Genomic DNA, 24,052 nt, shown 5'->3' on the forward strand with positions numbered 1-24,052 from the left:
AAAATTCTTGAAAATTCAACAATTCCGATAAACTTTCTCTTCTTTTTTAACTGAAAAATTAACTATTTGGTGAGAATTTTTGTTCTACAATTAATTATAAAAGCTGAAAATTCCACTCTTTGGTAAAAAATTGAACTACTAAGTAAAAAATTCATTTATTCTGTTTGAAAATTCCACTGTTTCACAGAAAATTTATATTTTAGCTTGAAAGTTCAAGAATTTTGATAAAATTTTTCTTCTTTCTTGACTGAAAAAAAAACAGATATTTTGTTAAAAGTTGGTTTTCTTTTGTTGGAAAATTAATGATTTTGGTGAAAAATTCAACAGCCTGGAGGAAAACTAAACTACTTTTTTTGAAAATTCAACAGGTTTTAGAAAAATTTGTATTTTCGACTAAAAATTAAACTATTTGGTAAAAAATGCAACTTTTTTGGTAAATGTTAAATGTCTTTCGATAAAAAAATCGAACATTTACATGAAAATTAAATTATTTATTTAAAATTTCAACTATTTTATGGTAAATTCAACTGTTTGGTTAACAATTAATTTGTTCTTATTGAACATTCAACTACTTTGTTAAAAATTCATCTTTCCTGATTGAAAATTAACTTTTTTTGTTTAAAGTTCAGTTTTTTGGTTAGAAGTTATTTTTTTTTATTTGAACTCTTAGCTTGAAAATTCCGCTACTTAATTAAAATGCAACTGTTTTTGGAATAAGTTTAATATTTTGTTGTTTAAAAAAATTCGAGTATTTAGTGGAAATTTGACGTTTGGAGGTAGAAAATTCAAGTATTTTATTGAAAATGCGAATGTTTTGTTGGATATTCATCTATTTGGACAGAGAATTCGTCCATTATATTCTTTTTGGTTGAAACAACCTAATGAATTTAAATTTTTTAAATTTTTCATGAAGATTGGTACAAGATTAAAACTGCCAGATAAAATGGAAAAATCTTGGAAAAGAAGTAGTGGTGGAAATGCACCATCTGGACATTGAATAAATTTCTCCTCGATGGAAAGGCCTGTTATAAGAAAAAAACAAGGAACTTAATTTTAAAATACGAAAGATGAATTTTGAGCGAACTAGTTCAGTAACCACCACCAGGGCTCTCTCGAGTGAGCAGAGAGAAGTGGTTGTGAGATTGCACCATCTAGACTTTGAGTAAATTTCTCCTAGATGGACCGGCCTGTAGATTTTTGGTGGTGGAAATGCACCATATGAACTTTAAATAAATTTGCCCTCGCTGGACAGGCCTGTAGAAAAGTCGTGGTGGAAAAGCATCATCTGGAATGTAAAAAAATTTCGCCTCTCTAGACAGGCCTGAAAAAACTCATCGTGGAAATGCACCATCTGTTCTGTCAATAAATTTATCTTCGCTTGATTGAGAATCTCAATCTTGAAATTCATTCTTTAGAGAATTCACGGTGGAAATGTACCATCTGGACCATAACTAAATTTCTCCTGGCTGGACAGGCCTCTAGAGAATTAAAGGTGGAAATTCTCGATGTGTAATTTCAATCAATTTCTCCTTGCTAGACAGGATTGTAGAGAAATTGTGGTGGAAATACACCATGTGGAATTTAACTCATTTTTTTTTGCTAGGGATGCCTCTGGAGATTTTAAGGTTGAAATGCACCATCTAGACATCAAAAAAATTTCTGCTCGCTGGACAGGTCTATCCAGGATTAGTGGTGGAAGTTTAACATCTGGATTTTGAGTAAATTTCTCCTTCGTGGACAGAACTTTAATATACTTAAGTGCACATTAGGGAGAGAAAGAGACAAATTACGAGGAATAGATGTATCAGGGATATCGTCTCTTCACGCCCTCATAAATCAATATATTCTCTTTCTAAGAATCGCTAAGGAATGAGGCCACACTCGAGTTTTCACAATGATCGATCGTCAACCACAAGCAGTTTTTCTGTCGCGTGACTTTCACTGAAAATCTTGAAATTCCTATCTTATCATTCCTTGAGTGCTTATACGTTTGAATAACGTCCCAACAGAGTGAATTATAAGGACACCAGATTTGGAAAAAGTTTTGATAAATGGGGCTATTTATTAAAATGAGTTAGGGTCACCTATGCCATCAACTTTTTATTGCAGATTTTTAGGTCTTCGCATTTTTCATAATCAGGGCAATATGAGTTTTGAATGCAAAAAAGATAGTTTTAACAAAACAATTGATTTTTTAACAAAGTAATTAAACTTTGAACAAAATACTTGAGTTTTTTTATCAATTAGCTAAATTTTTAACCTACAAAGATGAATTTTTAATTAAGAAGATTAATTTTCTGGTAAGAGAAAAATTGTCTACAAAGTTCATGAATTTTCAAACAAAGTAGAAGCTCTTACGCTCGCTACGTGCGCGACCCACTACTTTATTTGTAATTATTCTAGTTGGAAATTAAGTTCAAGAAAATACCTCGACAAACATTTTTATTTTAATAACTTCTATTTGTACACGACTTCGCATGGGTACCATATATGACGAAAGACCGGGTTGTGTGCTCAAATTTTGAAACCCCGACTAAACTCGGGAGGTAGTATTCTGCAGTTTTCCTCTCATCTGACCAAATGTTTAGGCAAATACGAGTACTTCGAGCAAACTCGTATGTAGCTGCATTGTCACTAAACCTTAGTAAAAAAGCTGACCCTATTTGTTGAAAAATAGCCAAATTCTAAACTTTTTATGAAACCTCTTTCAATAATTAATAATTATTAATTCTGGTAAATTTAACGCATAACTTAGAAAAGAGTCATCACAACGACAATCTTAGTTATCTTCGTAAACAAATTTGAATAATTCCCTAACTCTCAATATGTTTATGAAAATTGTTTGAATGATTAATAATTATTATAAAATTACAAAGCAACGTACAAAATGATCATCGCAATACATTCTTAGTTCATTCCGTAAACAAATTATGCCTCTTCCTTGAAAAATAGCCAAGCTATAAATATGTTGATAAAAATTTTTTAAATAATTTATATTTGTAGATTTTTAAAGCACCAGAGAAAAAAATCACCGAAAAGATATTCTTACTTAATTATGGTAAAAAATGAAGCCCACTCGTAGAAAGAAAAGCAAACTCTTAATTTTTCAATTGAAATTCTTTCAATAATCAATGGTTCTTGTAAATTTACAAAGCAACATAGAAAAGAGTCCTTGAATGGACATTCCTAGTTGATTTCGAAAACAAATGAACACATAGGATAAAGGTCAATCTCTTAATTTTTTAATTAAAATTGTTTAAATAACCGATATATCTTGTAAATTTAGAAAGCAAAATAGAAAAGAGTCATCCGATAGACATTCTTAGTTGACACCATGAACAAATTGAATCGTAGAAAAAGGGCAAACTTGAAATTTTTTAATTAAATTTGTCTAAATAATTAATAGTTCTCGTAAATTTATAAAGCAACATAGAAAAGAAGTCATCGGATAGACATTCTTATTCGACTCCGTAAACAAAATTACTTGTAGAAAAAAGGGCAAACTCTCAATTTTTTAATTAAAATAGTTTAAATAATTAATAGTTCTTGTAAATTTACAAAACAAAATAGAAAAAAAAGTCATCGGATAGACATTCTTAGTTGACTTTGAAAACAAATTGATTTTGTAGGATAAAGCCCAAACTTGAAACTTTCAATTGAAATTGTTTAAACAATTAATAGTTCTTGTAAATTTGCGAAGTAATATAGAAAAGAGGCATCGAAGAGACATTCTTAATTGACTCTATAAACAAATTTACTTGCAGAACTCGTAGAAAAGAGTCACTTTTAGTTTTTTGATCGAAATTGTTTAAATAATTATTAGTTCTTGTAAATTTTCAAAGCAACATACAACAGAGTCAGCTGATGACTTTCTTAGGTGACTCCGTAAATAAATTGACTCGTAGAAAAAAGGTCAAACTCCTAATATTGTAATTAAAATTGTTTAAAGAATTATAAGTGCTTTTGTTAAGCAACATAGAAAAAAGTGAGTTGACTCCGTGAACAATTTCACTTGTAGAAAAAAGTCAAACTCTTAATTTTTAAACTAAAATTGTTGGAATAATTAATACTTTTTGTAAATTTACTACGCAACATAATAAATTAAACGTATTATTTAAAGAAGAGCCATTTATGAAAATTGTTTAAATAATGAGCTCCACTCGAATTCGGCACGATCGCTGTAATCTAATCGCTAGGAATGTTTACATCCAATAATATAAAGAGATCCCTCGAACGTGCCTGTTACACTTTTCTATCACTCGATAGAAAGTTACGACCAACTTTCAACTATAGGATAGTCAAATTTTCAACTAAATTATATGAATTTTGAACCAAAAATATATTAGTTAAATTTTCAGTTAAAAAACATAATTTAAAAAATGATTAAAAAGAAATTGTTGCATATAACGAAAAAGGTCAGGTTCTTAATCAAATAGTTGAATTCTTAATCAAATATATGAATTCTAAATAAAAAAATTAACTTTCTACGAAAATGGACGAATTTTCTACCAAATAGTTAAATGTTGAATTTATAAAGGTAAAAGAAACGCAATAGCTGCATTTTCAAATAAAACTATTATTAAAAAAAAATTGATTTGCAACAAAATATGGATTTTCAACAAAGCAGTTAATTCTCAACTAAAAGAGTTACATTTTTAACCAAAAATGGAATTGTTGAATCTTTAGTTTAAACAATGTTAAATTCAATTAAAAATATACGAACATTTAACAAAATAATTGAGCACTTAAACAGGATGATTTTTCAATATGAGTCATTTTTTTACACAAATTAGTGAATTCTTAAAAAAATACATGAATTTTCTACCAAATAATTGAATATTTAACTTCTAAAGAACAAAATTTTTAACTAAAAATATACATTTTCAGATTAAAAAATTATTTTTTGGCAAAAAATAAATTTGCATAAAAAAAATCAAATTTTGAACCAAAGATATAAATTTTCAACTAAAACGATCAATTTTTCCACCAAAAAGTTAAATTTTGAACCTAAAGAGATAAATATTTTCCAAAAATGTAATAGTTCAATTTTAAGTTTAAAATACTAATGTTTAACAAAAACAAAACGAATTTTCAACTGGTTGAATTAAACTAAAATAGACGAATGTTTAACTAAGTAGTTTAATTTATCACGAAAACCACCAAAGCAGTTGAATTTTTAATAAAAATATGAATTTTCAATAAAAAAGTTAATTACCAATCAAAAAGTTAATTACGAAACAAAGAGTTAATTTCCAACCAAATAATTTAATTCTCGATCAAATTGTTGAATTTTGAATCCTAAAATGCAGACTTTCAAAATCAAAGTTGAATGGTCAACTTGAAATATGAATTTTTAACAAAAAAGTTTATTTACGACCAAACATTTGAATTTTGAACTTAAATGGTAAATATTCAACGAAAGAAAAATTAATTGTTTATATCGTAGTGTAACTTTATAACAAAAAGTTGATTTTTAAACGACAAAAAATTTATTCTCAACAAAACATTTTGAACAGGAAAGATCTATTCTAAAAAAAATTAATTTTAAATTAAAAGAGAATTGTTACATTTTAAGTACAAAAAATTAATGCTTAACCAAAAAAAAATTATTTTCTATCAGTAAAGTTCAGTTTTCAACCAAAGAGTTGAATTTTCAACAACATAATTACATTTATAAGACAACAGTTACATTTTCAATCAAACAAAAATAGTATTAGTTGATATTTTAACCAGGAAAATTATTTTTCTACTAAACAGATAAATTTTCAAACAAGCAGTTTAATTTTGAAATAAAAAAGACGTATTTTTAATTTAAAAAGTTCAATTTTCTGTAAAAAAATTTTTTACAAAAAAAAAAAAAACAATTTCCGTCAAAATAGTCAAATTTGGAAAATAAGAATTAAATGTTCAACTAGAATGACATATTTTTTAACAAAAAAAGACATATTTAAAAAAAAGTTAATTTTCAAAGAAAAAGATAAATGTTATATTTTAGTTTCGAAAAATTAATTCTAAACTAAGGAACAACTAATTTTCTACAAAATTGTTCAATTTTTCAGAAAGAGATTAATTTTAAAAACCGAAAATTAGTTTTTTATAAAAGTTCTTCAAAGAAAAGATTTGAAATTCGAATTCCAAAATAATAACATTATTATAAGATTCCTGGAAAATATTTAGACGATTTTCTAAACAATTTTTTGAGAGAATATTTAAAAAGATTTCACAACAAATTTAAATATATAAATGAATAATTTGAGATTGCTTAAAATAATATAATTTTGACAATTTATAATTTTCTTATTCATTTTACATTTCATAGCATTGAAAACGATAGCGCGGATTTCCATTTTTAAATATTTTAACTATAAAATTTATTAAATTTCAAATTAGAAACTTTGCAATTTAATGGTTCTTAATCAAAAATGGATTATTTTCTGTATTTAAAAACTTAACTTGATGATCATATTGGTATGTATAAAAAATAGTCTTTACAATTAACAAATTCGAAGCGCATTTTTTTTCAACAATTTTGGAAGTATATTAAAATAAAAGAATAATTAATTCTCCTGGAATTTCATTACACTAATTTCGTCAGAAAAGTTAATCTTTAACCAAGGAGTAGAATTTAATATGCGACCAGTTGCATTTTTATATAAAAAAGATTAAATTTTTGCAAAAAGACGAATTTTCTACAAAATAGTATAATTATATACCCCGAAAATATAAAATTTTAAAAAGAAGAATTTTCAACTGAATACGTCAAGTTTCTAATAAAAAGATTCATTTTCTACCAAAAAGAGACGAATTTTTACTTAAAATGACGAATTCTCAACCAAAGATTTAATGGTTATTATTTCAATCTAAAAAATGTTAATTTAAAATCAAAAGTATTTGAATTCATGTCAACATTTTTTTCTTACAATATAGTTATATCCTTAACCAAAAAATTTGTACTGAAAGACACAAATTTTCATACCAGTAAGATGAATTTTCTGAAAAATTCTTGAGTTTTTAACAAAAATTCATTTACTCAAGATAAAAACAAAGGCAAATTATAATTTAAGGATAAAAATAGTGATAAAATAAAATAAACAATTTATTTTTTAAGTTTCTGTGTTCCTTTGATTCACGGTTGTACAAATATAATTTTCCTATGTTTCTCAAGAAAATTAAAACAGATTTTTGAAGATTTCAGATACATCGTAAAAGTATCTAGAAAATTTATAAAGATTTTTTTTATCTTACTGTACTAATACAATATTTCGTATTGATTTTGAAAAATTTCGGAAATTTATATTAATGCTTAAAATCTTTTTAAATAGTCCTGGGAATCCTAAGAATTCTTCATAATCTTAAAAAAACTTCAAAATTTTATTTTTTAGTCCTTAAGAACCTACATTTTGTTAATTTACAAAAAAATTCCTAAGTATTTTTGAAATTTTTTAAAAACTTCTAAATATCTTTTGAAATGTATCGGAATTTCCCTGAAATTGTTTTCAAAAAAATTTGCACAATTAAGAAAATTGGCTTCATATCTTCCAGATTCTTTTTCGATTATTTTGAAAATATTTTCAAGTGTCTTGCAATATTTTAAAATATTCTCTTAAAATAAATGCTGCAACATAAAAATATCATACAAAGTTGTTGAGAACTCTTAAGAAAATGTTATCACTCTCCTTAAACCTTTCGAAATTCATAAAAAGCTTCTGCATTTTTTTAATGAAATCTTCGAAACCTAAAGTTCGTTTTTAAATAAAATTTTGTTTGTATTCCTTTAAAAAATCTAAAAATCTGTTGAACTCATTTCAATTTTTCCTAAAATTTCGATCTTCTGTATTCTTCTTCAAACTTTTAGAAAATCTTTTCAAATCTTTTTAAATGTTTTAAAATCCTTTTTCAAATTTACTTTTCCGAATAGAAAAATTGATTATCTTAAAACCTTTAAAATCATTAATAAGTTTCAAAACTTTGAAAAAATTGTAAACGTTCTAAGTGTTTAAAAATAATTCGATTTTTTTCTAAATTTTCTAAAATCCGGAATAACAAAATTGTCTTCAAATCTTCTATATTGTGCAATGACAATTTTGGAAATATTCTGTAATCTTCGAAAATCTGTTAAAATATTATCTTAGAATTAATTTCAAAAAATAAAAACCCAATTTAAATTATCCCATAAGTTTCAAGAAAATTTTTTTTCATTTAAATGAAAATTATCGTTTCACAATTTTCACCAAATATTAATAATTGTAAATTTTGTCAACCTGTTTTACAATATTTTCATATTTTCAATTAATTTTGGATTTTTTTAAAACTTCTAAATGTTTCTTAAACTTACTCAGTAATTTGGTAACACTTTATTATCTTGTTCATTAAACAATTTTGCTTTAAAATCATTCACAGTCTTTTTCCAAATTGTAGGGAATGGTTCAAAATGTTTTAAAATCTTTGTCAATTTTCTCTTTAAATTGGTTTTTTAAAAATTAAAAATCAGGTTAAATATTCCTAGGTATTTTAAGAAATTATCTTATTGTCGCGAAACCTTTCAAAATAATGAAGAAACTTCAAAATTTTTCTTTTCAATTATTCAAAAATGTCTCGTAAACTTGATCGCATTTTATATAAAACTTTGTAATCTTGCTAATGAAAAAACTTGGCTTTAAAATCGTGCATATTATTTTTCGATACATTAAGAAATAATTTAAATTTGATGAAGTCTCTCAATTTTCTGTTAAAATCTATATAAAAAAAAACTTTCATTTTTCAAACCCGTCAAAAATAGTTTCTAGATTTCGATAATTTTGAGAAATAATCGAAAATACCACCATGAGGTTTTTAATAATTAAATAAGATTATTAGGTCGTTGGTCATACTCCGGCTCGAAGGACCAGAAATATGTCCTTCTACTATTTTGCACTATTTTTCAAAATTAATGAAACTATTATGGATCTCTGAAGTAACCTTAAGTTCTAAAATAAAAAAATCTAATTTTTTTTTACTAAAATTAGTTAATCTCAGGTAATGTCTCTTGCATTGCTCTTTAGAGGAAATCGGAACGGCCGAAGTCATTATGTCTCTGTTTTACATAAGTTAAACTGAGCAGAAATAATATGTATTATTTATTTTTCTAGTTTCTTTGTAGGGCTTTGATGGGCTGATCTTAGTGGACCAGTTGATGGACAAAGCTACTTTAAATTTTTTCCCTTTGCCATAATAATTCTGCGGATGAAAGGGAAAAAGGTTAGGGGATTATGTTCGATCAAAGAAAGAGGAATATTTCTCCGAGGATTATCATTTTAACATGGCTTTGCTTTTCAACAAGTTTCACATTCACTGATACACTCCGAAAAAACTACGGAATTTTTGTCGCTCTTTTTTGTGGGTAATTTAAATTTTTTGCAGAAAACACGCTTCCTAAAAAAATTGTGGAATTTTCGAGAAAAAAAATTAGACTAAATTTCGGACAAGTTAAAAGTATTTCCGAAAAGTTAAAGGAGTTACTTATTTAGGTAATAGTTCAAAAGTTCTACTACTTTGTTAAGAATGTATTTTTTTTTTTTTTTGGTTGAAGATTCATAATTTAAATTTTATCTCTTTGGTGAAATGTTGAACCATTTTGTTAAAAGTTATTTTGTTTTCGTTGAAGATTCATCTATTTGTCTCAAATGTTAATATTTCGTTGAAAATACGTCTTTTTGTTGAAAATTGGCTTTTTTAACTGAAGATTTAAATATTATATTTTTAGTGGAAAGTTGATCTTTTTTAGTTTAAAATTCAACTTTTCCAATTATCAAGCTAAAAAGCTGACTTCTCAGTAAAAGAGTTGAATTTATAACAAAATAATTCAATTTTGAGTCAAGTAATGAAATTTTTAAATAAAAAAGTTGAATTGTTAATGAAAATTTTAAAAGAGGCCTTTCAACCGAGAAGAATGAACTTTAAACCAAAAATATATGGATTTTCCCATCAGGTTCTATTACTACAGTTCAAACTTACGTGGAAAAATCAGAAAATGGGGAAAGACTGTGTGAATCCTGCGGTGAATAAATAAGAATCTTGATTATTTCTAGACTAAAGAAAAAATTTTGAATAAGCACTAAATTGCATTAATAAAAAACATTGAAACTCATTTTTAATAAGCAATGAAATTCATTTTCAAAAGCATTGAAATATATTTTAAATAAGCATTGCAAATTATTTTTAATAGCTATTAATTTTTATTTTTAAAAAGCATTGAGATTCATTTTTCATAAGCATTGAATTTTATTTTCAATAATCATGAAATTCGTTAGTAGTAAGTATTGAAATTCATTTTCAATAAGCATTGAAGTTCGGTGTTGATAAGCATTGAAATTAATTTTAAATGAGCATGAAATTGAGTTTTAATATGAATTGAAATTCTTTTTCAATAAGTATTTACGTTCATTATTAATAAACATTGATATTAATTTTTGTTAATTAAAATTCTTAAAACTCTATTTTCATACTATATTGTAAAAATATCGACACTATTTAAACTTTTTCTTATTTTTTGAGTGATAGCGAGACCTGAACGAATTTTAAAAGCTCGCACTAATTTAAAATATTGCTACATTACTTACTTAAGAATTTATTTTTAATAAGCATTGAGATTCATTTTTAATGATCATGAAATTTATTTATAAGCATTGAAATTTATTTTAATAAGTATTAAAATCATTATTAATAAGCATTGGAATTCATTTTTAATAATTATGAAAATCATTATTAATCAGAATTAAAATTCAGTGTTGATAAGCATTAACATTAATATCCAAAAAGCATTGAAATGTATTTTAAATAACTATTGCAAATTATTTTTAATAGCTATTAAGTTTTATTTTAATAATCATTAAGATTAATTTTTCATAAGAATTGAATTTCATTTTTAATAATCATGAAATTCATTTTCAATAAGCATAACATTCTTTTTATATTAGAATTTAAATTATTTTTCAGTAAGCATTGAAATTCAATTTTCACTAGCATTGAAATTAAATTTTAATAACCATGAAATTGTTGTTTAATATGAATTGAAATTCTGTTTCAATAACCATTGAAATTCTGTTTCCACAAGCATTTAAATTCATTATTAATGAACATTGATATTAATTTTTATTAGTTAAAAATTCTGAAAACTCTTTTTTCACCTTATATTGTAAAAAGATCGATACTATTTAAACTATTTTTTATCTCTTGAGTGATTCCGAGGCCTGAAAACATTTTAAAAGCTCAATCTAATTCAAAATATTGTTACATTATTGACTGAAAAATTTATTTTTAATCAGAATGGAGATTCATTTTTAATGATCATTAAATTTATTTATAAAAAGCATTGAAATTCATTTTTAGTAAGCATGATATTCATTACTATTAAGCATTGAGAGTTATTTTTAATAAAAATTGTAATTTATTTTCACTGAACGTTGAAATTTAGTGTAGATAAACATTGCAATTAATTTTTAATAAGCGTAGAATTCGCATTTGATTAGCATTGGAATTTATTTTCAAAAAGCATTTAAATGTATTTTAAATATCATTGTAAATTATTTTTAATAGTTATTAAGTTTTATTTTAATAAGGATTGAGATTTATTTTTCATAAGCATTGAATTTCATTTTTAATAAGCATGAAATTCATTATCAATAAGCATTGCATTTCATTTTTAATAACCATGAAATTTATTATCAATAAGCATTGAAATTCATTTATAATGAGCATTGAAATTAAGGTTTAATATATATTAAATTCATTTTTAATACGCAATGACCTTCATTTTTAATACTTAAAAAATCTTCTAGCACTATTTTCACTTTATATTTGAAAAATGTTGACACTATTTACACTATTTTTTATCTCTAAAGTGTGTCCAAGGCATTACGATTGTTTGAGTCACAAGTATTGCTATTCATTTTTAACAAGCATGACATTCATTTTTTAATAAGCAATGGACTTGATTTTTAATTCTTAAAAAATCTTTTAGTACTATTTTCACTCTATAGTTTTAAAATGTTGGCACTATTTCCACTATTTTTTATCTCTAAAGTGAGTCCGAGGCCTCATTATATTCTAGTATTATATTTTACCGTATTTTGAGGATTCCGCCCCAGTGTTATCATATTTTTGAGGAAAGTCCCCGCATAGAATCTGTACAGTCTAAATAAAATTTATTTGAAAAAAAATTTATTTTACTTAAAAATAATATTTGCTCTATTTGAGACAGGGAATATTTGACGAGATCGAATGGAGGAATTTTGCACTTCCGTTCCCTCGTAATGTGCCACATGCATTTTTCATGATGGCCATATTGACTCACCTCCACAAGATCGTGAGCAAAGGGAAACACTGTAAAAGGCAGGGGGATCTCGATTCTATTAAAAATTAAATTTCTTCTTTATGATTTCATAGGATGGTATCTGGAACTAGGACACTCCTATATCCAACCTATTTTACCCTCTTGCAATATGCAGTCACGAATCAACTCAGGCAATCTATGGGGTCTCATACGACAAGTTCATGTCCTGGAAAAGACGCAAACGGACGACTCTCATACATTTCTTAGTGAGTCGTCTCAAGTCAATTTTTCTTTTTTAAAGTAGGATTTCTGCAGAAAATTACATCTAAAAAATCAAATGTGTACGTCCAGAAATAGCCAAATAGTGCATTTGTTAATTAAGGTTGTTTAAAAAATTATTCAAGAATCATAAAATCAAAAATAAAAATAGAATAGTTAAATATATAATTTTTGAATATAAACAACTATAAAAAAAATTTACCATAAAGATAAGTTTTTAAGAAACAAAAACAATTTTTTATCAAAAAAGATCAATTTTAAAGGGAAAATGAAATACTTGAATTTCTAACTGAAAAAAATGTTATTGAAAAACATAGGTTTTCAAGTTACAAAAATAATTTTTTACCAAAAAAGAAGAATTTTTGACAAAATACCTCAATTTTCAAAAAGGTAATTGAATTTACAACCAAAGAGATACATTTATTTCTAAAAAAGATAAATTCAAAACAAAAAAACTCATTTTAAACCACAAGTATTAGCTTTTAAGCAAGAATAGTAACTTTCTATCAAAAAGTGGAATTTTTAACAAAATAAATTGCTGTGGAACCTAGTAGTGGAATTTTTAATTAAAAAATCAAAATTTACAATTAAAAATGGAATATATAAATTTTCAGTTAAAAAACTGATCATTAAAAAAACAAAAAAGAACGAATTTTCTAAAAAAGTTTTTTAAATTTTCCACTAAAATATGATTTTTAAACAAAAAGATGATTTTTCAAGGGAGACGGTTAGTTTTATACAAAAAAAATGCAACGCAGTAAATTAATTTTTAAAAATACAGTTGAATTTTTAACAAAACTTTTCGGTTTTGAACCAAAGTGAAGAGGGACGAAGCAAGAAACTTAATTTTCTACTAAAGAACTAAAACTAGAACAATGAAATTAGATTTTAAACTGAGTAACACAAATTTTCTCCAAAATGTAATACTTAAATTTTCAGTCAAAAATTAATGGAAAAGATGATTTTTCAATTAAAACGAAAAGTCTTCAGAACTTTCATTTGTAAACGATTAATTTTCAAAATACAATATAATAGCTAAATTTTTCGTTATAAAATTAATTCTCTACCAAAAAATAAAAATTTACAAGAAAACACATTATTTTTTAACCAAGTTTTTACATTTTTTTAAATTCAAATGAGCGATTTTAACAAATAATGAAATGTGCGTTTTCAGTTAAAAATTAATTTTGATCCAAAAAAGAACAAATTTCATGAAAATAGATCATTTTGAAACAAAAAATGAAGACTTAAAACAGTGGTTCAACTTTTAACCGCAAGGTGATTTTTCGACTGAATGTTGAGTTCTCAATGCAAAATTTATTAGTTCAATTTTCAACTAAAAATAACCAATTTTCAAGGAAAACTAGAAAAGTTAAATTTTCAGTTAAAAATATTAATTTTTAAGCAAAAAAGAAAACGAATTTTCAGCAAAATAGTTAAATTTTCAACCAAGTATAAGAATTTTTAACGAAAAAAGTTTAATTCTGAACCATAAGTATGATAGTAGACTTTTCAATGGAAAGGAAACCATTAAAAGATGTTTGGGAAACAAGGACAAAGAGGAATTCTGTAAAAAGTTGGTAAAGTGCAGATAAATTTCAGTGATATTGTCTTCTGAAATTTATTGAAATATCACTAAGATGTCAGTGAAATTTCGCTGATACCAAATTAAAATATTAATATCCCGTAAATTAGCCTAAAATTTGTAATATTTTTCCAAATCTCTTCAAAAATGTGGAAAACTTGTAAATCCCCTTCAATCAGATGACATTTCTTTAAATCTCTCAAAATGGAACCTGCTATAACCTTGGAAATTTATTAAAATTCTTCGAAACCTTTTAAATCTTGACCGCTTCTAAAATTTACATTTTTTAAATAGAATTGCCATTTTTTTTTAAAAGTAGCAAAATAGTTACCTCGTTAAAAAATGTGTCAAAAAGTAATAAAGCTCGTCAAATTCTGGCATCGCAGATTTTCTTGGTAGGATTTGGATTTATTTAGCTCTAATAACTTCTTAACCATTACTACACACGATAGCGTGAGCATTAAATGCCAGGACACGGTCGTGATTTAGAATTTATATAGTAAAAAATAGGCGACTCGCTTTGCATGCAATATGTAAATCCACATACACTGGTTTTAGAATAGAAACAATACTCATAGACCTCGAGTCTCATTGTGTTGTACCGGACATCTGGACCAGCCACTTGAACATGAAGCTACAATTGTACTCCTGTACTCACTCATCCCCAACCCACCACCCCTCCCAACAAAATCTCTACACAGTACTGAATCGTCGGTGAAATTGCAAAGCGTTAGTTACATATAACTATATTTCTATACACCCATGGCTGGTCACCCCTTTCCCCAGCCTGCATCACGTAACGAAGCAAATTGTTGTACTCTACCCATATACCTTCATTTTTACCCCACCCTCTCAGTTTTTCCACCTCTTGCTACAAATCCGCGCTAATTTTTATCTTTCATTCGAATTATTTTCTCTCTGTCTGTCCATGTAAATTGAAAAAAGAATTTAAACATAAATGAAAATGTAAAGCTCGATATCGTTTTAATAACTCTCATCTCATTATTCTCGTTAGAATTAGTTTTAAATTGGATTTTGTAGCCTAGTAAGACTTAAGAGGCTTAAATCTCCCACTCCTCTCTTTCTAGTACCCTACTCCTCCCCTCGGACTACTCCCACTTTAATCTACACCACTTTCTTTCCTTTTACACACGTCCCACACTTTTATGCTTTTCCCTCTCCTCACATCTCATACTTCCCCGACCATGATTCCCTTTCCATTATCTCTCTTCTTTTTCCTTTTACTCGTACTCCTACTCCTACTTCTCTCTTCTTTCTCATTCTGCTCCTACTTATCCCTTTTTTCCTCCCCTACTCCTACTTCTACATTTTCTCTTTCCTTTCCCCTACTACTTCTACTCCTACTTCCCTCTTCTCTCACTTCATATTGCTTCTTCGCCTCCACTACCTCCCTATAAAAAAATTCGAAAGATATCCGAACTAAAATCCAAGCAAAAAAATTAACTTTTTAACAAAACATTTCAACTTTCATTCAAGTGGTTGAAGTATCAATAAAATAGGATGGCGATTTCAAATAAAAAACAGTTTATATCATTAAGTTCTATGACTAGTCATCATGCGTGTCCCCTTTACTAAAGGACGAAATAAATTGTTATACTCAACCCATAAAACTTCCCACCATCCCATCCTATGTTACCATATACTCACCTTCATTACTACCCTACACTTTAACGCCCCCTCCTCTAGGATCCTTCTTAACTACATCTAGTCCCCTCCAGTTCTTCCCATCCTATCGCTCCCGTACGTTCCCTAATTTCCTTTCACCCCTCCTCCTCCTATGTTCTACTCTTTCTTCCCATCTTTTCTTGACCCATTCTACCCTTCTATCTTCCCTTCTCACTTCCCTTCCCATTAATTTTTTAAATAAAAAATAAAATAATTACATTCCCAGTTTGAAAAAAAATTTATTTTCGAACCAACAAGACGAATTTTTCATTATGAAGGTTTGCGAACTGCAAATGCGTGCAATTAAAATAAAGTATTAAATTAAAGTTTGCAGATTATATCTTTCCCTCACCACTATTACTCCCCTCCTCTCGCTCTACACTCTCCCCTTCACTACTTCCTCTTATCTCACACCATATCCCACCTATTTTATTCCCCTTCTCTTCTCACCCAGCCGCTTCTACTTCCCTCTTGCCTTCTTTTTTTCCTCTTTTCCTAAATCCCCTCCCCCTTCTCACTTTCCCTCCTTACGCCACTTGCAGCAAAAAAAAAACAGTACTGGATTATTGTTTGCTATTGAAAATCATGAATTTTATATTAAAACTGACAAATTTTTGATTAGAAATTACTGTTTTTATATCCAAAAAGACGCATTTTTTTACAAAAAAAGTTCAATCTTCGACCAAAAAGATGATTTTTTAACGAAAAATTGGAATCTTCAAGACAATAATTAAATTTTCAAGACAATAGTAATATGATCAACCACAACACGTACAATTTTAAATAACGAGTTAAATTTCTGGCCCAAAAAAATTCTATCCCAAGAGATGAATTTTCAAATGAAAAGGACGAATTTTGAACAGAAGATTTAAATTTTGTAACGAAAAAAAATTTTTTCAGCGGTAAGAGGAAAAAATTTGCAATAAAATTGTTGGATTTTCTTGCTAAAAAGACGACCTTTCTACGAAAATTGGAATTTTCCATCCAAAAATAAGAATAATTATAGATATTAAAAGTTTTCTATATACATATATAATTATTAAGTTTACCTGATCGAAACCGTAACATTGAAAATGAAAAATAAGAATATTCAACAGAAAATGTAATTTTTTAACAAACAGTTATTTTTCAATCAAATGATTGAAGTTTTTACCGAAAAGTTAAATTTGCAACGAACAAGAATTATTTTCGCTACAAACAAGTAAATTTTCAAAAAAATGGTTAAATTTTTAACCAAATAAGTAAATCTGAAAACAAAAATATAAATTCTTCATGTAAAATCGAATTGTTAATCAAAAAAGATTTTTCTGTTACAATAAAATAAAATTGAAATAAATTGTTACATTTTTTAGTTAAAATAATGAATTATGTACAAAATAATTGAATTTTGAATACGAGAACATAATTTTTTAAGTTAAAAATGACGAATTTTATATCCAAAAAGACTCATTTTCAACAAAAAAGTTCAATTTTCTACCAAGAAGATGATTTTTTAACAAAGTAGTGTAATTTTCAAGAGAAAAATTAAATTTAAAAAAAATAGTTGTATCCTCATACAAGAAACAGATACATTTTTAATTAATCAGTTGCATTCATGGCCCAAAACAGACAACATTTCTATCCGAAGAGATGAATTTTAAAATAAAAAGGACGAATTTTCAATAGAAGAGTTGAAGTTTCAATCAAACAAGATCTTTTTAGGTGAGAGAGAATCAAAAATGTAACCAAATGGTGGAATTTTTGTGCTAAAAAGACGATCTTTGTACCAAAAATTGGAATTTTTAGCCCAAAAATAAGAATGTTCAACAGAAAATTTAATTTTTAAGCTAATAGTTAATTTTTCAATAAAATGGTTGAAGTTTTCACCAAAACGTTAAATTTTCAACAAACGAGAATAATTTACTCTAAAAAAGAGGACTTTTCAATCAAATACCTTATTTTTTAAAGAAGTAATTAAATTTTTGAATGCAAAATATTAATTTTCTACCAAAAAGGTAAATTTTCAACAAAATTCTTAAATTTTCAACCAAAGAAATAAATTTTCAACTAAAATTATAAATCTGCAAACAAAAATGTAATTTCTCGACGAAAAATTTGGTGGTTGGCGAATAAAGGGTTTTTAATCAAGATCAAACAAAACTCAACCAAATTGTTGCATTTCCAAGTTGAAACGGAGACTTATCCACAGAGTAATTTTCAAAAAAAAAAGCTGTTAAACATTCGATTGAGAAAATTAATTTTCTATAAAAAAAACGATATTTCAACAAATTAGTTTAATCTTCAAAAAAGAAAACGAAATTTTAACAAGGAGTTTTCTACTCGTATTCTCGGTTTCTAATCGAGACTATTCGACAGCTCAAAAAAATTGGCTTCTAGATCAGCCTAACCAATTACAGAATTGTTTTTTGATTAGAAAGATTTTTTGCTACGAGTTTTAAAAAAAAATTGTTTGACTACACTTTGTTTAATTGTAACGAAAGTTATATTTGAACGGAACAAATTTTGATTGATTGTAACAAATTTTGTTTGATTCACAAAAACTTTAAGTCAAACAAATCTTTTGTTAAACTCATACATATTATTTCTTTAATTGCTTTAGTATTTCTTAATCAAATAAATTTTTATTAATTTTAGATATAGTTTTTGTTCAAGTCAAATAAATTTTGATTGAATTTATGTTAAGTTGGTTTCATAGTTGAAAATTTCTTTGAATCCAGCAAACTATGTTCAAACAAAAATGTTTCTTTGAAAAAACAAAAGATTTTCTCAGTGAACTATCTCTAAAATCCTTTAGATATTTTTAAATTAATTTTTAGAAGACAATTTTCTCAAAACATGACAAACAATATGGAAAAGCATATAAAATAAAATCCTTTTATGAAACTTACTATTAAATTTACTTTATTGCTTCTGGAAACCATTTTCGGTAATCCTCAAATTGACCAATTGTTAATCCGCAAAATTTTTATCGACTGGAATTTACTATGAAATCAATATTTTGAAAGCTATTAATTGTTTCAAGTGTATTACCTGGAATTCACGGAATTCAAGAAATTCACGGAATTCATAGAATACACGGAATTTACGGAATTTATGGAATTCATAGAATACACGAAATATACGGAATTTATGGAATTCATGGAATACGCGGAATTCATGGAATTAATGGAATTCGTGCAATTCACGGAATTTATTGAATTAATGAAGTTTATGGAATTCATTGAATTCATGGAATTCACGGAATTCACGGAATTTACGGAATTCAATAAAGTCATGGAATTTAACTAATTCATGGAATTCACGGAATTTACGGAATTCAATAAAGTCACGGAATTTAACTAATTCATGGAATTCTAGGAAAAACCTAGAATTCACAGAATTCACGAAATTCAAGGAAATCATCATATTCAATAAGTTAATGAATTCAAGGAATTTATCGAATTCAATAAGTTAATGAAATTACGGAATACATAAAATTCATGGAATTCCACAAATTCCATGAATTTCGCAAATGCCGTACATTCATTGAATTCCGTAAGTCCTTTAAATTCCGTGAAATCCATGACTTCCGCTAATTCCATGAATTTCGTGAATTCGTTCATTTCCATTAATTCTGCGAATGCCCTTAATTCCTCGAATTCCGTGAATTCTTGCAATTCCGTAAATTCCATGATTACAGTAAATTCCACGAATTTATTAAATTCCATGCATTCCGTGAATTCAATCTTTTCTGTGAATTGAATCTTTTCCGTGAATTCCATTCATTTGATAAATTCCGTGAAATCCGTGAATTCCGTCATCTTAACGAATTCCTTGAATTCTATGCATTTCTTGAATTCCATAAATTCCGTGAATTCCATAACTTTGGCGAATTCCATCAATTTTGTGAATTCCTTTATTTCCATGAATTCCAGAAATTCCTTGAATCCGGGGAAGTTTAGGTATCTGAATTCTTCTTAGTTTTCTATTTAATTTAAGATGATTTATGAGCGAAAATTATTTCAACATATGTCAAACAATGTGGAAAATAAACAGAATAATATTCTTTCATTAAACTCACCATTAAAGTCGTACTTAAAATATATTTTCTGTTTAGGTAACAATGAACAATAACGACATCTGAAGGACAATATTTTTTGTATCGTTCAATGTTATATTTTCATTTGTTTTTTTAGCAAATATTTACTTCTTATGAGGCTAGTTTTTTCTCTTTTCCGTTTACTGTACGCTAATGCGCAAAATTTTATTGATTGCAATGTTCTCTAAAATCAATAGTTTGAGAGTTATTAATTGTCTTAAATATACTTTATATATACATATATATATATATATTATATGTTTAAGTGATATTAAACAAACAAAAAAACAGATAAATCATTATCCGTTTTGTGTTCTTGAATGCTATATTTTTATTTGATTTTTATAACATACTTCTTATGAGGCTTCAAAGGATAAGCTTCAACACACTTTTTGTCCATTTTAAACCCCGTTATTTTATTTGACTTTCTGGCTACTGGAAACTATTTTCGGCGATCTTCTAAATTTTAAAAAACTAGTTGTTTAAAAGTATAATCGAATTATCATAAACAAATTAGATCCATCAAATATAAATGAAAGGATACCATCCCTAATAAGTCACTTGACTCCTTTATTGGCCTTTCTTCTGATTGGTATTTTTGCAATATAAAATTGCGCATTTCATTTTTAAATAAAGAAATTAAAAATAGTAAATGGGCAAATCATTCCAGGAAGCAAGAGAGACAATAAAAGCATTCGTATACATCACCAATAAGTACTAATTTTAAATTAAATTAAATTAACTTTAAAAATGATAGATGATCATCGAAAATGGTTTTCAGATGAAAACAAAAAAATATTGCAAAGCAGTTTAAAATTAATTCAGAGAGTGTGATTTAAAAAAACAACTGAAAATTTAACATTCAAAAATACAAAATATATTGTTTTTCTCATGTTTTTATTGTTAAATATTACTTAAAAAGTTAACAGAAAGTGCCCAAGTATCAAATTGAGCTAGAAAATTGCATCAAAACTTTGCAGAATGAGTGTTTATATTTGTTACATACTTTTGTTGTCACCTGTTTTTATATTTTTGATACGCTGGTTTTGTGTGTTTAATAACTTTCAAAATATTTGTTTTGAGAAAAATTAAAAGTGGTAATAATTGTTCGGAATTGCGAGAAGAATACGATTGTATTGGTAAATTTGATAAAAAGATGTTATTTTTTTGTATTTTGCATATTGTTTGTTGTATGGTGACAATATTGTAGTTTATATATAATGTCAAATTATATTGAAAATTAGAGCAAATGCAGTCATCTGTATTCAAAAGTACTTTTCTCTATCGATTTCAGAAATATTTATACAGTAATCGGTTTTCATGATTAATAAAATAAATAAATATTTAAATGAAATGAAAAGATGCGTCTCAACTTTTTAAAAATAATAGTTTTTTAATCATCCTATACTATATATATTTATATGGGTCATTCCAAAAATGTTTTTTATTTTTATCCATAATTCTGGGCAATCATGTCGACGACTGAGCTACTGATTTTTTTTCTTGATAGTGGTTAGCCAAAAACCCTAAAAACAAAGGTTTATTTCTTAAACAAAGTGATAACAACAAGAAATTTTGACTTTTAAGAAATACCGTTCCTTATAAAATATTCAGATTGATTCAAAAAGATCTAAAATGAAAAAAAAACTATCTAGAAACGTGTTTCAGTAGAACTGTAGAACACAAAAAATGTATCGGATTTGTTATAAATTAATAATTGGTTTCTTAGGAATGATTTCTAAGAAATTAGCAGTGTTTTCTTACCCAATTTAATTGAAATTGTTATAATGTACAGGCGAAAGAGATTTTTTTAGTTGGATGAATAAAAATTATGAAATAATTTTGTATTTAACAAACAAATTTTATTAACAGTATAGTTCGACTGGAAAACATTTGTCAAAATTTGTTTTATGATGGCATTTTTTTAATAAATCTGAATATTTAACAAAAATAATTTTTTGTCATTTTTTAATATGTATCTCCAAAAAAGTACATTCAGACGTCCAGAATTTAAATTGGCTTATTGCATCAAAAGATATATCATTTTTAAAACAAGATTTTAAAAAAACTCAAAGTCTCGTAACTCTTGCATTTTTTTAATTTAAAAAAAATATTTGTTGGGATTTTTTAAATTATTAAATCATCATATATCGTTATGTAGAGCCAAAACCCATACACGTGCATGTGTAAAATATTCTGCCAGGAGATTAAATGTGCGGTGGGTTTGGGTCACGTGAAAATACATAACTGCTGCCCATCTCGTTAATTAGAAAGGAAGATATCCAATCACGAAACAAATGAAGTGCTCCACTTTTCATTCCTCAGGGCAGTTTTTTCTGCTTTTCAATCTAGAAAAGCTACCCCAGGCGGAAGTTATAATTTAAATTCCTTAAACCTCCAAATAGGTATTTTCTTATTAAGAATTTCTTTATCTTTGGTTCGAAACAACACAAAATGTTTAACTTCATTGATAATAGAACTAAAAAGTTTTTTCGGGGCATTATGGCCAAATAAATTTTTTTAAACATTTTTTACACGCACAAAAAATTTAAAATATTACAAATTTTAATTTGCAATCGAATTACCCAATGGTGGGATTTTTCTTGAAATCTTGGAATCAACTTTTAATCTAAATAATTCGGATTAGTTCAGGTAATCTAAATAATCGACTTATGATTCAGATTGATACATCTATAATTTAGGATAATCCACTCGTAATACAGTAAATTGGAAGTAATTTTGGTAATCCAAGTAATTTAATTGTAATCTAGAATAACACATATACTAAATGAAATGAAAAAAAATGAAATAAAGGAAATAAATGAAATAAATGAAATAAATGAAATAAATGAAATAAATGAAATAAATGAAATAAATGAAATAAATGAAATAAATGAAATAAATGAAATAAATGAAATAAATGAAATAAATGAAATACATGAAATAAATAAAATAAATAAAATAAATAAAATAAATAAAATAAATAAAATAAATAAAATAAATAAAATAAATAAAATAAATAAAATAAATGAAACAAATTAAATAAATGATATGAATGAAATAAGGTAAATGCAATGAAATAAAATGAAATGAAATATTTATATTTTATTTTTTGTTCTGAAATTGATCTTTTTTATATGTGAATTCATTTATTTTGTTCAAAATTTGTCTCTTAAACTAAAAAGTTAATTTTTTTAAATTCATTGTTTAGGTTGAAAATTCAATTATTTGGGGAAAATTATTCTATTTTGGGAAATGCAAGAATTAGGTTAAAATGTCATTTTTTTGTTGTTGAAAATTCAACACTTTCATTGAAAACTCGTCTTCTTGGATTTAAAATACAATTATTTTGGTAAAAAATTATTTATCTTGTTGAAAATTAAATTACATAGATAAAAAATCGTTTTTTTTAATTGTAAATTAATTTTTGAGCCAAAAATTGAACTATTCCATTTTTAGTTCATTAAAAAAAAATAATGATGTTTAATGTTTAATGTTTAATGTTTTTCAGTTTTTTGGTTAAAGATTCTTGATTTTAGGTGAAAATTCTTTTTTTTTTTGTTAAGAAATTAATTTTTTAACTGAAAATTCAACTGTCCCGTTTTTAGTGAAAAATTTATTTTTTTTATTTTGAAAATTCAGTTTTTTGGTAGAAGATTTTTGATTTTAAGAGAAAATTCATTTCTTTTGACTAAAAGTTAATTTATTAATTGAGAATTTAACTTTTCCAGTTTTAATTAAAAAATGTATCCTATATAAAAATTCAGTTTTCTGGTTGAAGGTTTAGGTAATATTAATCATTTTTGTGAAAATTTCGTGTTTTTTTTAGTAAAAAATAAAGATTTTTGCTTAAAACTTCATGTTTTTAGCTTAAAACCTAACTATTTTGTTAAAACTTTAATTATATGAATTAAAATTAATGTATTTTGTTAAATAATCGTCTTCTTTGGCAGAAAATTTAAGCATTATGATGAAAATTCCTTTGTTTTGCTTAAGTAAAAACATTTTTTTAAAATTAAAAGTGTAAATTTTCCACATTTGGTTCAATTTTTGTTTTGTTTTTGTTTATATTGCACATTTAACTATTTGGTGAAACATCCATGTATTTTATTGA

General features: G+C 26.0%; 1 protein-coding gene across 14 annotated transcripts in view; it reads left to right on the forward strand.

The window, feature by feature from the left end:
- LOC117177967 (calcium/calmodulin-dependent protein kinase type II alpha chain) overlaps nt 1–24,052 on the forward strand; it is a 590,749-nt gene that overhangs the window by 302,200 nt on the left and 264,497 nt on the right. The gene's annotated exons all lie outside the window — the stretch shown is intronic.

Source organism: Belonocnema kinseyi, chromosome 8 (assembly GCF_010883055.1).
Source record: "Belonocnema kinseyi isolate 2016_QV_RU_SX_M_011 chromosome 8, B_treatae_v1, whole genome shotgun sequence".
NCBI classification, from domain to species: Eukaryota; Metazoa; Arthropoda; class Insecta; order Hymenoptera; family Cynipidae; genus Belonocnema; species Belonocnema kinseyi.